We start from the raw sequence: 16,601 nt of genomic DNA on the forward strand, positions 1-16,601 counted from the left end.
TCCTTGTCACAGATATGGGCTTTTTACGTTTTCTCCAGGTTCAAAAATCAATGACCCGGGTCAACATTTTTAGAAAATTTTCAATATTCCCCAATTTGTCCCAAATTTACACAAATTGATGGCATTTGTGTCTGGATGCTGTGTCTGAAATTTTAGCTCTCTATCTCCTTCCTTGTCACAGATATGGGCTTTTAAAGATTTCTCCAGTTTCAAAAATTGATGACCCGGGTCAACATTTTTAGAAAATTTTCAATATTCTCCAATTTGCCCCAAATTTACACACATTGATGGCATTTCTGCCTGGATGCTGCGTCTGAAATTGTAGCTCTCTATCTCCTTCCTTGTCACAGACATGGGCTTTTCAAGTTTTCTCTAGTTACAAGAATCGATGACCCGCGGGTCAACATTTTTAGAAAATTTTCAATATTCCCCAATTTGCCCCAAAGTTACACACATTGATGGCATTTCTGCCTGGATGCTGCGTCTGAAATTGTAGCTCTCTATCTCCTTCCTTGTCACAGACATGGGCTTTTCAAGTTTTCTCTAGTTACAAGAATCGATGACCCGCGGGTCAACATTTTTAGAAAATTTTCAATATTCCCCAATTTGCCCCAAATTTACACACATTGATGGCATTTCTGCCTGGATGCTGCGTCTGAAATTGTAGCTCTCTATCTCCTTCCTTGTCACAGACATGGGCTTTTCAAGTTTTCTCTAGTTACAAGAATCGATGACCCGCGGGTCAACATTTTTAGTAAATTTTCAATATTCCCCAATTTGCCCCAAATTTACACACATTGATGGCATTTCTGCCTGGATGCTGCGTCTGAAATTTTAGCTCTCTATCTCCTTCCTTGTCACAGATATGGGCTTTTCAAGTTTTCTCTAGTTTCAAGAATCGATGACCCGCGGGTTAACATTTTTAGAAAATGTTCAATATTCCCCAATTTGTCTCAAATTTACACAAATTGATGGCATTTCTGTCTGGATGCTGCGTCTGAAATTTTAGCTCTCTATCTCCTTCCTTGTCAAAAATATGGGCTTTTTAAGTTTTCTCCAGTTTCAAAAATCGATGACCCGGGGGTCAACTTTTTTCCAAAATGTTCAATATTCCCCAATTTGTCCCAAATTTACACAAATTGATGGCATTTGTGTCTGGATGCTGTGTCTGAAATTTTAGCTCTCTATCTCCTCCCTTGTCACAGATATGGGCTTTTCAAGTTTTCTCCAGTTTCAAAAATTGATGACCCGGGTCAACATTTTTGGAAAATTTTCCATATTCCCCAATTTGCCACAAATTTACACAAATTGATGGCATTTCTGTCTGGATGCTGCGTCTGAAATTGTAGCTCTCTATCTCCATCCTTGTCACAGACATGGGCTTTTCAAGTTTTCTCTAGTTACAAGAATCGATGACCCGCGGGTCAACATTTTTAGAAAATTTTCAATATTCCCCAATTTGCCCCAAATTTACACACATTGATGGCATTTCTGTCTGGATGCTGCGTCTGAAATTTTAGCTCTCTATCTCCTTCCTTGTCACTGATATGGGCTTTTAAAGTTTTCTCCAGTTTCAAAAATCGATGACCCGGGGTCAACTTTTTTCCAAAATTTTCAATATTCCCCAATTTGCCCCAAATTTACACACATTGATGGCATTTCTGCCTGGATGCTGCGCCTGCAATTTCAGCTCTCTATCTCCTTCCTTGTCACAGATATGGGCTTTTCAAGTTTTCTCCAGTTTCAAAAATCGATGACCCGGGGGTCAACTTTTTTCAAAATGTTCAATATTCCCCAATTTGTCCCAAATTTACACAAATTGATGGCATTTGTGTCTGGATGCTGTGTCTGAAATTGTAGCTCTCTATCTCCTTCCTTGTCACAGACATGGGCTTTTCAAGTTTTCTCTAGTTACAAGAATCGATAACCCGCGGGTCAACATTTTTAGAAAATTTTCAATATTCCCCAATTTGTCCCAAATTTACACAAATTGATGGCATTTCTGCCTGGATGCTGCGTCTGAAATTGTAGCTCTCTATCTCCTTCCTTGTCACAGATATGGGCTTTTCAAGTTTTCTCCAGTTTCAAAAATTGATGACCCGGGTCAACATTTTTAGAAAATTTTCAATATTCCCCAATTTGCCCCAAATTTACACACATTGATGGCATTTCTGCCTGGATGCTGCGTCTGAAATTGTAGCTCTCTATCTCCTTCCTTGTCACAGACATGGGCTTTTCAAGTTTTCTCTAGTTACAAGAATCGATGACCTGCGGGTCAACATTTTTAGAAAATGTTCAATATTCCCCACTTTGTCTAAAATTTACACAAATTGATGGCATTTCTGTCTGGATGCTGCGTCTGAAATTTTAGCTCTCTATCTCCTTCCTTGTCACAGATATGGGCTTTTTAAGTTTTCTCCAGTTTCAAAAATCGATGACCCGGGGGTCAACTTTTTTCCAAAATTTTCAATATTCCCCAATTTGTCCCAAATTTACACAAATTGATGGCATTTCTGTCTGGATGCTGCGTCTGAAATGTTAGCTCTCTATCTCCTTCCTTGTCACAGATATGGGCTTTTTACGTTTTCTCCAGGTTCAAAAATCAATGACCCGGGTCAACATTTTTAGAAAATTTTCAATATTCCCCAATTTGTCCCAAATTTACACAAATTGATGGCATTTGTGTCTGGATGCTGTGTCTGAAATTTTAGCTCTCTATCTCCTTCCTTGTCACAGATATGGGCTTTTAAAGATTTCTCCAGTTTCAAAAATTGATGACCCGGGTCAACATTTTTAGAAAATTTTCAATATTCTCCAATTTGCCCCAAATTTACACACATTGATGGCATTTCTGCCTGGATGCTGCGTCTGAAATTGTAGCTCTCTATCTCCTTCCTTGTCACAGACATGGGCTTTTCAAGTTTTCTCTAGTTACAAGAATCGATGACCCGCGGGTCAACATTTTTAGAAAATTTTCAATATTCCCCAATTTGCCCCAAAGTTACACACATTGATGGCATTTCTGCCTGGATGCTGCGTCTGAAATTGTAGCTCTCTATCTCCTTCCTTGTCACAGACATGGGCTTTTCAAGTTTTCTCTAGTTACAAGAATCGATGACCCGCGGGTCAACATTTTTAGAAAATTTTCAATATTCCCCAATTTGCCCCAAATTTACACACATTGATGGCATTTCTGCCTGGATGCTGCGTCTGAAATTGTAGCTCTCTATCTCCTTCCTTGTCACAGACATGGGCTTTTCAAGTTTTCTCTAGTTACAAGAATCGATGACCCGCGGGTCAACATTTTTAGTAAATTTTCAATATTCCCCAATTTGCCCCAAATTTACACACATTGATGGCATTTCTGCCTGGATGCTGCGTCTGAAATTTTAGCTCTCTATCTCCTTCCTTGTCACAGATATGGGCTTTTCAAGTTTTCTCTAGTTTCAAGAATCGATGACCCGCGGGTTAACATTTTTAGAAAATGTTCAATATTCCCCAATTTGTCTCAAATTTACACAAATTGATGGCATTTCTGTCTGGATGCTGCGTCTGAAATTTTAGCTCTCTATCTCCTTCCTTGTCAAAAATATGGGCTTTTTAAGTTTTCTCCAGTTTCAAAAATCGATGACCCGGGGGTCAACTTTTTTCCAAAATGTTCAATATTCCCCAATTTGTCCCAAATTTACACAAATTGATGGCATTTGTGTCTGGATGCTGTGTCTGAAATTTTAGCTCTCTATCTCCTCCCTTGTCACAGATATGGGCTTTTCAAGTTTTCTCCAGTTTCAAAAATTGATGACCCGGGTCAACATTTTTGGAAAATTTTCCATATTCCCCAATTTGCCACAAATTTACACAAATTGATGGCATTTCTGTCTGGATGCTGCGTCTGAAATTGTAGCTCTCTATCTCCATCCTTGTCACAGACATGGGCTTTTCAAGTTTTCTCTAGTTACAAGAATCGATGACCCGCGGGTCAACATTTTTAGAAAATTTTCAATATTCCCCAATTTGCCCCAAATTTACACACATTGATGGCATTTCTGTCTGGATGCTGCGTCTGAAATTTTAGCTCTCTATCTCCTTCCTTGTCACTGATATGGGCTTTTAAAGTTTTCTCCAGTTTCAAAAATCGATGACCCGGGGTCAACTTTTTTCCAAAATTTTCAATATTCCCCAATTTGCCCCAAATTTACACACATTGATGGCATTTCTGCCTGGATGCTGCGCCTGCAATTTCAGCTCTCTATCTCCTTCCTTGTCACAGATATGGGCTTTTCAAGTTTTCTCCAGTTTCAAAAATCGATGACCCGGGGGTCAACTTTTTTCAAAATGTTCAATATTCCCCAATTTGTCCCAAATTTACACAAATTGATGGCATTTGTGTCTGGATGCTGCGTCTGAAATTGTAGCTCTCTATCTCCTTCCTTGTCACAGATATGGGCTTTTCAAGTTTTCTCCAGTTTCAAAAATCGATGACCCAGGGGTCAACTTTTTTCAAAATGTTCAATATTCCCCAATTTGTCCCAAATTTACACAAATTGATGGCATTTGTGTCTGGATGCTGCGTCTGAAATTGTAGCTCTCTATCTCCTTCCTTGTCACAGATATGGGCTTTTCAAGTTTTCTCCAGTTTCAAAAATCGATGACCCAGGGGTCAACTTTTTTCAAAATTTCCAATATTCCCCAATTTGCCCCAAATTTACACAAATTGATGGCATTTGTGTCTGGATGCTGTGTCTGAAATTGTAGCTCTCTATCTCCTTCCTTGTCACAGACATGGGCTTTTCAAGTTTTCTCTAGTTACAAGAATCGATGACCTGCGGGTCAACATTTTTAGAAAATGTTCAATATTCCCCACTTTGTCTAAAATTTACACAAATTGATGGCATTTCTGTCTGGATGCTGCGTCTGAAATTTTAGCTCTCTATCTCCTTCCTTGTCACAGATATGGGCTTTTTAAGTTTTCTCCAGTTTCAAAAATCGATGACCCGGGGGTCAACTTTTTTCCAAAATTTTCAATATTCCCCAATTTGTCCCAAATTTACACAAATTGATGGCATTTCTGTCTGGATGCTGCGTCTGAAATGTTAGCTCTCTATCTCCTTCCTTGTCACAGATATGGGCTTTTTACGTTTTCTCCAGGTTCAAAAATCAATGACCCGGGTCAACATTTTTAGAAAATTTTCAATATTCCCCAATTTGTCCCAAATTTACACAAATTGATGGCATTTGTGTCTGGATGCTGTGTCTGAAATTTTAGCTCTCTATCTCCTTCCTTGTCACAGATATGGGCTTTTAAAGATTTCTCCAGTTTCAAAAATTGATGACCCGGGTCAACATTTTTAGAAAATTTTCAATATTCTCCAATTTGCCCCAAATTTACACACATTGATGGCATTTCTGCCTGGATGCTGCGTCTGAAATTGTAGCTCTCTATCTCCTTCCTTGTCACAGACATGGGCTTTTCAAGTTTTCTCTAGTTACAAGAATCGATGACCCGCGGGTCAACATTTTTAGAAAATTTTCAATATTCCCCAATTTGCCCCAAAGTTACACACATTGATGGCATTTCTGCCTGGATGCTGCGTCTGAAATTGTAGCTCTCTATCTCCTTCCTTGTCACAGACATGGGCTTTTCAAGTTTTCTCTAGTTACAAGAATCGATGACCCGCGGGTCAACATTTTTAGAAAATTTTCAATATTCCCCAATTTGCCCCAAATTTACACACATTGATGGCATTTCTGCCTGGATGCTGCGTCTGAAATTGTAGCTCTCTATCTCCTTCCTTGTCACAGACATGGGCTTTTCAAGTTTTCTCTAGTTACAAGAATCGATGACCCGCGGGTCAACATTTTTAGTAAATTTTCAATATTCCCCAATTTGCCCCAAATTTACACACATTGATGGCATTTCTGCCTGGATGCTGCGTCTGAAATTTTAGCTCTCTATCTCCTTCCTTGTCACAGATATGGGCTTTTCAAGTTTTCTCTAGTTTCAAGAATCGATGACCCGCGGGTTAACATTTTTAGAAAATGTTCAATATTCCCCAATTTGTCTCAAATTTACACAAATTGATGGCATTTCTGTCTGGATGCTGCGTCTGAAATTTTAGCTCTCTATCTCCTTCCTTGTCAAAAATATGGGCTTTTTAAGTTTTCTCCAGTTTCAAAAATCGATGACCCGGGGGTCAACTTTTTTCCAAAATGTTCAATATTCCCCAATTTGTCCCAAATTTACACAAATTGATGGCATTTGTGTCTGGATGCTGTGTCTGAAATTTTAGCTCTCTATCTCCTCCCTTGTCACAGATATGGGCTTTTCAAGTTTTCTCCAGTTTCAAAAATTGATGACCCGGGTCAACATTTTTGGAAAATTTTCCATATTCCCCAATTTGCCACAAATTTACACAAATTGATGGCATTTCTGTCTGGATGCTGCGTCTGAAATTGTAGCTCTCTATCTCCATCCTTGTCACAGACATGGGCTTTTCAAGTTTTCTCTAGTTACAAGAATCGATGACCCGCGGGTCAACATTTTTAGAAAATTTTCAATATTCCCCAATTTGCCCCAAATTTACACACATTGATGGCATTTCTGTCTGGATGCTGCGTCTGAAATTTTAGCTCTCTATCTCCTTCCTTGTCACTGATATGGGCTTTTAAAGTTTTCTCCAGTTTCAAAAATCGATGACCCGGGGTCAACTTTTTTCCAAAATTTTCAATATTCCCCAATTTGCCCCAAATTTACACACATTGATGGCATTTCTGCCTGGATGCTGCGCCTGCAATTTCAGCTCTCTATCTCCTTCCTTGTCACAGATATGGGCTTTTCAAGTTTTCTCCAGTTTCAAAAATTGATGACCCGGGTCAACATTTTTAGAAAATTTTCAATATTCCCCAATTTGCCCCAAAGTTACAAACATTGATGGCATTTCTGCCTGGATGCTGCGCCTGAAATTTCAGCTCTCTATCTCCTTCCTTGTCACAGATATGGGCTTTTCAAGTTTTCTCCAGTTTCAAAAATTGATGACCCGGGTCAACATTTTTAGAAAATTTTCAATATTCCCCAATTTGTCCCAAATTTACACAAATTGATGGCATTTCTGTCTGGATGCTGCGTCTGAAATTTTAGCTCTCTATCTCCTTCCTTGTCACAGATATGGGCTTTTCAAGTTTTTTCCATTTTCAGAAATCGATGACCCGCGGGTCAACATTTTTAGAAAATTTTCAATATTCCCCAATTTGCCCCAAATTTACACACATTGATGGCATTTCTGCCTGGATGCTGCGTCTAAAATTGTAGCTCTCTATCTCCTTCCTTGTCACAGATATTGGCTTTTAAAGTTTTCTCCAGTTTCAAAAATTGATGACCCGGGTCAACATTTTTAGAAAATTTTCAATATTCCCCAATTTGCCCCAAATTTACACACATTGATGGCATTTCTGCCTGGATGCTGCGTCTGAAATTTTAGCTCTCTATCTCCTTCCTTGTCACAGATATGGGCTTTTCAAGTTTTCTCCAGTTTCAAAAATTGATGACCCGGGTCAACATTTTTAGAAAATTTTCAATATTCCCCAATTTGCCCCAAGTTTACACACATTGATGGCATTTCTGCCTGGATGCTGCGCACTTTCATCATCATCATCATCATCATCATCATCATCGTCACACAGTGGCTCGTGTACTTCACTCCTCATGTGCATTCAATCATCTCATATTATGCCCATGTGCAATACTCATTTTCTGAATGTATGCTTTCTTATGAGATAAGATAAGATACAACTTTATTCTCCCGAGGGACATTGGGTGTTGACACAGGGAGTGAAACATGAGGGAGGAGGACCAGGTGAGGCCTGCTGCTCAGAGGGCCAAAATGCTTACTGCACCGGGTATTCCAAGGCGGTCTCCCATCCAAGTACTAACCTGGCCCGACGCTGCTTAGCTTCTGAGATCAGACGAGATCGGGCGTGTTCAGAGTGGTATGGCCGTAAACGAGGAAAGCAGCCACTCAGAGGCTCTTTATAGGTGAGACAGACCCAGTTCAAGTCACCGTGTACACATGACTACACTCAAGTTCATATATATCACAATTTACATGATGCCTTCATCAGAAACACACATTTCTGGATAATGAAGTCTTACCTAAAGAAACTGGTAATCATCACATAGAACATACAGAGGGACCACTTACATCTCTGACGCTCACTTTCATCCTCATCATCATCATTGTCACACAGTGGCTCGTGTACTTCACTCCTCATGTGCATTCAATCTTCTCATATTATGCCCATGTGCAATACTCATTTTCTGAATGTATGCTTTCATATAAGATAAGATAAGATACAACTTTGTTCTCCGAGGGAACTTGCGTGTTCACAGAGGGAGTTAAACATGAGGGAGGAGGACCAGGTGAGGCCTGCTGCTCAGAGGGCCAAAATGCTTACGGCACCGGGTATTCCTAGGCGGTCTCCCATCCAAGTACTAACCTGGCCGGACGCTGCTTAGCTTCCGAGATCAGACGAGATCAGGCGTGTTCAGAGTGGTATTGCCGTAAACGAGGAGAGCAGCCACACAGAGGCTCTTTATAGGTGAGACAGACCCAGTTCAAGTCACCGTGTACGCATGACTACGCTCAAGTTCATGTATATCACAGTTTACATGATGCCTTCATCAGAAGAACACTAACATTTCAGATAAGATAAGATACAACTTTATTCTCCCTAGGGAAATTGCGTGTTGACAGAGGGAGTGAAACATGAGGGAGGAAGACCAGGTGAGGCCTGCTGCTCAGAGGGCCAAAACGCTTACGGCACCGGGTATTCCCAGGAGGTCTCCCATCCAAGTACTAACCTGGCCCGACGCTGCTTAGCTTCCGAGATCAGACGAGATCGGGCGTGTTCAGAGTGGTATGGCCGTAAACGAGGACAGCAGCCACACAGAGGCTCTTCATAGGTGAGACAGACCCAGTTCAAGTCACCGTGTACACATGACTACACTCAAGTTCATGTATATCACAATTTACATGATGCCTTCATCAGAAACACACATTTCTGGATAATGAAGTCTTACCTAATGAAACTGATAATCATCACATAGAACATAAAGAGGGACCACTAACATCTCTGACGCTCACTTTCATCATCATCATCATCATCATCATCATCATCATCATGGTCACACAGTGGCTCGTGTACTTCACTTCTCATGTGCATTCAATCTTCTCATATTATGCCCATGTGCAATACTCATTTTCTGAATGTATGCTTTCATATAAGATAAGATAAGATACAACTTTATTCTCCCGAGGGAACTTGCATGTTCACAGAGTGAGTGAAACATGAGGGAGGAGGACCAGGTGAGGCCTGCTGCTCACAGGGCCAAAATGCTTACGGCACCGGTTATTCCTAGGCGGTCTCCCATCCAAGTACTAACCTGGCCCGACGCTGCTTAGCTTCTGAGATCAGACGAGATCGGGCGTGTTTTTTTTTTTTCTCTTTTATTATCAAAAAATAAATATTTTTACAAATACATTTTACACAAGTAAATACAAGTCATTTCAAATCAAATCAAATTATTTCCAACAATCCATAACACCATTCATCACATCTTTTTTTTTTCTTTTTTTTTTTTTTTCCTTCACCCATCACCCCTCACCCTTGACCTATTGACATTTGCACCCTATTGACATTGCAGACAGTTATCTTCCAGCACCTTTTGTTTGAAATTCTTGTCCCCACCATCCCACAGCAGACTCACATTCCTTTTCATAAAGTTACAGAAAAATCTCCAGATGTTCACTTTTTTGTCCTCGAAATGTGAATAGTTTCTCCGAAGTCTGATGACATGTTTGGCATAACTCAGAATGTAATTGATAAGCCATTTGTTCACCCCTGCTTTCCTTTCCTTATACCCAAATAGAAAAAACCTCTCCCATTTTTCCTTTTCCGTGATTGTGACTCTACATTTTTGAAAGCATTGGTCCAGTTTCTCAAAAAACACTTTTAACTCCTTACATTCAAAAATAAAGTGCCTAAATGTCTCCACTTCCACCTCACATATATCACAAACCTTGCTGTTGAGTCTATTTATCTGGTTTAGCACCAAATTGACAAATATTCTATTGTGTCTGAGCCTGAAATTTGTATCAAAGCACTCTGATGAAATGAACTTCACATTTAGATCTGACCAAATGTGCTCCCTCTTAAGCCCATGGAACTGCCTTAGCCATACTTCCTCAGCTGCCGCTTTCTTCTTTTCCTTTCCCAAAAACACTCTATATAGTATCTTGGAGTTAACTGATCGTATGTCATGCTCTTTCCCTCCTTGGATGAGGGAGAAACTGACCAACTCCAGAGCCTTCTCTGCCCTCCTCCCCTTCACCAGCGCCACCCAGCTACGAGGTAACCCCTCTAAAATTCTCTGGCATAGTCTTTTGATCTCTATTGGTCTCACTTTCCCTAATCTTCCCCTGACCTCCTGGATTACTTCCTCCTGCAGAAATCCACCACCTCTTTGGATAAAGTGCTTCACCTGATTTAAACCTAGTTCCTCCAAGTACCTCCCTGAAAATACCTTCCCCTGACACCTTATTGCCGGATTTCTGAAAACTGGTTGGTGTAACACCTGCTCCGCAGTCTCACATCTAAACTTTAAATCCCCCAGTAAAATATTCCACGCTTCAAGTATTTCCCCTGTAAATGCATTAACCTGTGCTCCTTCCCTTTGCTCCGTTTCCCTACATAGATTAAACACTCCTCTATTATCCCACCCCTGTAGGCAAGAGTCGAGGCACTTCTGCCACGCGTAAATCTTTGCGTTTCCCATAAATTTCCCTAACAGTCGAATCCGTGCACTAAGCTTTTTACTTTTCAGGTCCACCAATTTCAAACCGCCCTCCTTCTGCCCATTGATGAGCACCTTCCTGGCTATCAAATGCTGTTTTTTATTCCAGATGAAAGCACTCATCATGTCATTCAGCTTTCCTATTACCCTGTCCGGCATTTCACAGACTCTTAGCGCATACTGACACTTGGACAGGAGGAGGGCGTTAGTTACTATCACTTTACCCCTTAGATTCAATTTCCTCCCGGACCAGAAATCCAATCGCATTTTGATTTTTCCCTCTATTTCACCCCACGTTTGTTTTGTTGCTGCATCTCGATTCTTACCTACGTATACACCCAAAACCTTCACCATTTCATTTCTCTTTACAAAATTCCATTTATTTACACAATCGAAACCATCACCAAAGCCCATTAGCTCGGTTTTTTTCACCATTGATTTTGGCCCCAGATGCCCTCTCATAGCACTCTACATGCTGCAGCACCCTGTCTACACTCCTCTCATCCCTAACCGTAATACTTATGTCATCTGCGTACTGGTAGATTTTCGTGTCCGTTTTAGCTTCCATTTCAATCCCCAAAATCCCTGGGTCCCTCCTAATGAGGGCAGACAAGGGTTCTGCCGCTATGGAGTATAACATAGCTGAAAGCAGGCATCCATGCCTGATTGACCTCTCCAGAGCGAAGCTCTCAGTTAACCTCCCGTTTATTTTCACCCTACTGATGGCATTCCTATATATTAACCTAATCCATTTAGTGAAACCTTCCCCGAAACCCATCTTTTCCAGTGTTTTAAACAAAAAATCATGATCCACCCTATCAAACGCCTTCTCTAAATCAACCCCTATGTACAGCCCTCCCTTCTGATTCATTTTGTCAAAGATGTCCTGGATCGATAAGATGATGTCACTAATGACTCTCCCTACCACACCATAACACTGACAGGGATTCACCACTGTGCCTATCACCTCCTTCAATCTGTTTGCCAGGATTTTAGCCAGTATTTTATAATCTGTATTTAGCAGACTAATTGGCCTATAATTCCCCAAATCACCTTTGTCACCCTTATTCTTATACACCACTCGGATTAGCCCCGTGAAGAAGTCCCCAGATGCTTTCCCCTCCCGCTCCATGCATTGAAAGATTCTCAGGAGAATTGGCTTCATCACCTGTTTAAAGGTGATGTAAAATTCCCCCGATAACCCATCCAGCCCTGGACTTTTGTTCTTATTCAAACCATTTATTGCTCTTTTCAATTCTTCCTCTGTTATGTTTTTATCACAGTCTGCTCTGTCATCTTCCCCTAATTTTTTTTCTATCCCTTCAAAAACACTGTGGTCTGTAGAGTTTACCTCCATCTTTGAAAAAAGTGTTTTAAAATGTTTATGAGCCACCTCCAGCATTTCCTCTGTCTTCTCCATTGTCTTACCCTCTTCATTTTTCAGGTTTTGCAGATGAGCTTTCTTTTGCTGTCTTTTTTCAAGCCCTAAAAAGAAACTTGTATTCTTTTCCCCTTCTAAAATATCCTTCATCCTCGATCTGATAGCTGCCCCTCTGCTCCGTTTCTTCTCAAGCTCATCTAATTGTTTTCTCAGCATGAGATATTTTAGATTGTTGAAGTTTTCCTCTGCAATCGACCTTTCCAGCTCTTTATTAATCTGGTCTCTTAAACTATACTCAGTTCTTCTTTCCTTCTCCATTTTATTTTTACAATAGTTTATTGTCACTTTTTTGATGTGCAATTTCACCTCCTCCCACCACTCCCCCATATTTATACAACCCTCACCCTGCAGTTCTCTTTTTCTTTCTTTCAGTAGATTTTCAACTTTCTCCCTATATTTTCCATCCAGCAAAACACTGTTATTTAAACACCATAACCCTCCACCTTTGTGCTCTTTCTCCCCCAGCTCCACCCATAACCTTGCATGATCGCTAAACCCTGTGAACTCATACCAGCATTTTGAAATCTTTTTTTCCAGCCCAGATGCTAATAGACATAAGTCAATCCTGGACTGTTTAAGTTTCCCCAGAACCGTCTGTCGTCTGGAAAAGCCCCTTTCTCCCATATTGCGCACCCTCCACAGATCTACCAGGTTGAAATAGTCAAAAAGCTCATTTAGCGATTTCCTACTTATATCACTTTTGTATGTATTGTTGCTTGATATATCCAATCTCGTAAGTGCACAGTTAAAATCCCCCACTACACAAATGTTCCCTCCCAAATGCGGTCTTAGTTGATCAAAGAAAATTCCACGCTTGTTGTCCTCATTCGGTGCATAAATATTCAAAAGTTTGTAAAGCACATTCCTGTAAATAAATTCAATACCGATCACCCTTCCCTCATCATCCTTCACTATTTCCTTAACATTTTTGATCTTATCTCCTTTAGCAAAAATAGCGACTCCGGCTCGTCCATTTACACCGTTGTTTGCCCACACTTTTCCAGCCCATGTATCCCTCAGATAGCTTCTCCACTCCCTTGTCCACTTAGTCTCTTGTACACAGAGGATGTCAAAAGTATCCACCCTTAAAACATCTCGCATCTTGTTAATACATCTTAAGCCGTTTGTGTTTTGCGATAGTATTTTTAACATTGTAAATACATAGAGATAAATCAGGCCCATCATCTTTATGCTACAGTTCACGTCTTACTTTTTCCTCTTTTTGATCCCCTTGTCTTCAGCATCCATTGCAGTCTTCTCTTCCCCAGCTCCTGGCTGTTTCCGAGGTCCATATCAGACTCCGAGTTCCCCGACTCTTGAGACCCCGTCAAGCATATCTCTGAGTCTGATTCTGGGGGCCGCTGAAGTTGAACAATTTTCACCTTCCTCTCCTTTCTCTCCGATGTATTCACACTCTGCCCCTCTGCTGCGTCTCCATGTCCCGGCACCTCAGCTGTCGATCCTCTCACCTCCATTCCTTGCTCTCCGTCCGACTCCAGTATGTCTCTTCCTTTCTCCGCTTCCCCCTCCGCACGATCCTTCTCGGTCTCCTCCCTCTCAGAGATATTCTCTCTCGATTCTTCCTGCTCCTCACGTTGCTTTCCTCCCGTCCCTGGAGCATGATCAACGTCCTCACAAACACATCTGCTGCTCTCCTTTTTGCAGCTCTGGCATTTGTTCCCTCTGCCCATGCACTCCCTTGCATAGTGCCCCTGCTCTCCACATTTTCTACAAAGGAAATCTGGACAGTCCCTCAGGATATGACCAGTCTGTATGCACTGTCTGCACACTTTCACCTGTTTGTCGTGCAAAACTCTGAAGAACTCTGCTCCAAAAGCCGTCTCAAACTTGGTCGAATATGGAAGTGATTGGACCGTCTCCGTGAATTTAACTTTCACGTATCTTGTTCCGTCAGCAATTCTAGTTCCCGGCCACATTCTCCTGATGATCGGGGATACTGCACTCACTCCCCAGCTGTTCAGCTTGCCCAGAATGACGCTGTCCGTGATATACGCCGGCAGCCCCAGAAACGAGACCACCAGCTCATCATTACATAACTCCTTGGACATGATCGCGGTCTGTCCAATTTTTATGCCGTCCAATAGTCTTTCTTTCCCCTTCGGGTGATTCATTGTGATCTCATATTTATTTCTGCCCGTGTACCGGCAGGCGATGATTTTCCCAAAAGTGTCTTGTATTGCCTGGATCAGCTCCATTGCGGTCACTTTATCTTCTCCAATCAGCTCCAGGGCGAGCGTTAAATTTTGCTGAAACTCTTCAGCTTTATCCTTAATAATCCATATCTCTTCCTCTCTGATGATTTCTCTCTCCTGCCCTCTTCCTCCTTCCGCATTTTCGGCTACGTCAGGAGCTGTCACCGCACGTGTGTCCTCCATTTCTCCCGTCATATTCTGACCGTCCACGGTCCTGTACGCCCGATCGTCTTTCACCATCGGCTCGTTTGCCTCGGCTGTCCGGTCCGGGCCCGGTGCAGCGACTCTGGCTCCCTTTCCTCTGGTTCTCACCATACTTGGAGCACAGTATAAACTATTTTTCATCAGGAAAACACAAACCAAACAAACAAATAACTTAAAGTGTCCCCCAGACAGTCAAAACTGCTGGGGGTGGCTCCAAAAACCGAGCTATCAAAGAAACGAAAAATCTGGGCTTAAAGAAACGCCACAGTTCAAACTCAAAATCAAAATTGCCGCACAGGATCAGTCAAAATACACGCACGCCTAGAGCTCACACACACCTCCTCTTACTTCCGTGTTCAGAGTGGTATGGCCGTAAACGAGGAGAGCAGCCACACAGAGGCTCTTTATAGGTGAGACAGACCCAGTTCAAGTCACCGTGTACACATGACTACACTCAAGTTCATGTATATCACAATTTACATGATGCCTTCATCAGAAGAACACTAACATTTCAGATAAGATAAGATACATCTTTATTCTCCCGAGGGAAATTGCGTGTTGACAGAGGGAGTGAAACATGAGGGAGGAGGATTAGGTGAGGCCTGCTGCTCAGAGGGCCAAAATGCTTACGGCACCGGGTATTCCCAGGCAGTCTCCCATCCAAGTACTAACCTGTCCCGACGCTGCTTAGCTTCCGAGATCAGACGAGATCGGGCGTGTTCAGAGTGGTATGGCTGTAAACGAGGAGAGCAGCCACACAGGGCACCACGTTGTCCTTTCCGGCGACGTGTCAGATGTCCGTGGTGTATTCCGATATGAAGGAGAGCTGACGCTGCTGGCGGGCCGACCAAGGCTCGGCCACCTTGGACATGCAGAACGTGAGCGGCTTATGGTCCATGAATGCCGTAAACTCTCGACCTTCAAGCAGGAACCTGAAATGGCGGACTGCCAACCAGAGGCCGAGGAGCTCTCTGTCAAACGCACTGTACTTGCGCTCCCTGGGGGTCAACTGGCGGCTGAAAAAGACGAGTGGCTGCCAGGCGCCGTCGACCCATTGCTCGTGCACCTCTCCCACAGCATAATCAGACGCGTCCGTGGTGATAGCGATGGGGGCCTTGTGCGACGGGTGGGCCAGCATGGTGGCTTGGCTCAGGGAGGCTTTGGTGGCATCGAACGCGGCATCCCTCTCAGCCGTCCAGTCGACGGCCTGACCGGGGGACTTACCCTTAAGAGCCTCGTGTAGCGGGCGCATAGTGTGGGCGGCCCGGCGGATGAACCGGTGATAAAAGGTTACCATCCCCAGAAACTCCCGGAGTGCACGAGCTGTGTGCGGTCTTGGAAAGGCGGACACGGCCTCCACCTTTGCAGGGAGGGGGGCAGCCCCCTCTTTGCTCACCAGATGTCCGAGGAATTGGATGGAGGGCAACCCGAACACGCACTTCGCAGGGTTGATAATCAAGCCGTGCTGGTCGAGCCTATTGAAGAGATCCCGGAGGTGTACTTGGTGCTCTCCCTCCGAGGAGCTGGCAACGAGAATATCGTCTAGGTAAACGAAAATGAACGGCATGTCTCTTAGCGCCGAATCCATCAACCGCTGGAAAGACTGTGCAGCGTTCTTAAGTCCAAACGGCATCCGCAGGAACTCAAACAGTCCGAACGGCGTGACCACCGCCGTTTTGGGGATGTCTGCAGGGTGCACCGGGACTTGGTGGTAGCCCCGCACCAGATCCACTTTGGAGAAAACCAGTTTGCCAGCCAGATGTGCGGAGAAATCCTGGATGTGGGGGACCGGGTAGCGGTCCGGTGTGGTAGCGTCGTTAAGGCGGCGGTAGTCTCCGCACGGACGACAACCACCATCTGGTTTAGGGACGATGTGGAGGGGTGAGGCCCATGG

At 42.9% G+C, this 16,601-nt stretch overlaps 3 non-coding genes and 1 pseudogene across 3 annotated transcripts; all 4 read right to left on the bottom strand.

Annotated features, from left to right (window-relative positions):
- Window positions 1-7,881: 7,881 nt before the first annotated feature.
- LOC143005560 (5S ribosomal RNA) lies at window positions 7,882-8,000 on the bottom strand. The gene has a single exon (XR_012964064.1). It is a non-coding gene; the product is annotated as a 5S ribosomal RNA (ribosomal RNA).
- A 444-nt stretch (window positions 8,001-8,444) lies between these two features.
- On the bottom strand, window positions 8,445-8,563 carry LOC143005563 (5S ribosomal RNA). The gene has a single exon (XR_012964067.1). It is a non-coding gene; the product is annotated as a 5S ribosomal RNA (ribosomal RNA).
- A 245-nt stretch (window positions 8,564-8,808) lies between these two features.
- On the bottom strand, window positions 8,809-8,927 carry LOC143005531 (5S ribosomal RNA). The gene has a single exon (XR_012964038.1). It is a non-coding gene; the product is annotated as a 5S ribosomal RNA (ribosomal RNA).
- A 6,403-nt stretch (window positions 8,928-15,330) lies between these two features.
- Window positions 15,331-15,449, bottom strand: LOC143005564 (5S ribosomal RNA; annotated as a pseudogene).
- Window positions 15,450-16,601: the final 1,152 nt, after the last annotated feature.

Source organism: Genypterus blacodes, unplaced genomic scaffold (genome assembly GCF_046128005.1).
Source record: "Genypterus blacodes isolate CSIRO-AG114 ecotype Tasmania unplaced genomic scaffold, CSIRO-AGI_Gbla_v1 ptg000070l_1, whole genome shotgun sequence".
In the NCBI taxonomy this organism is placed as follows: Eukaryota; Metazoa; Chordata; class Actinopteri; order Ophidiiformes; family Ophidiidae; genus Genypterus; species Genypterus blacodes.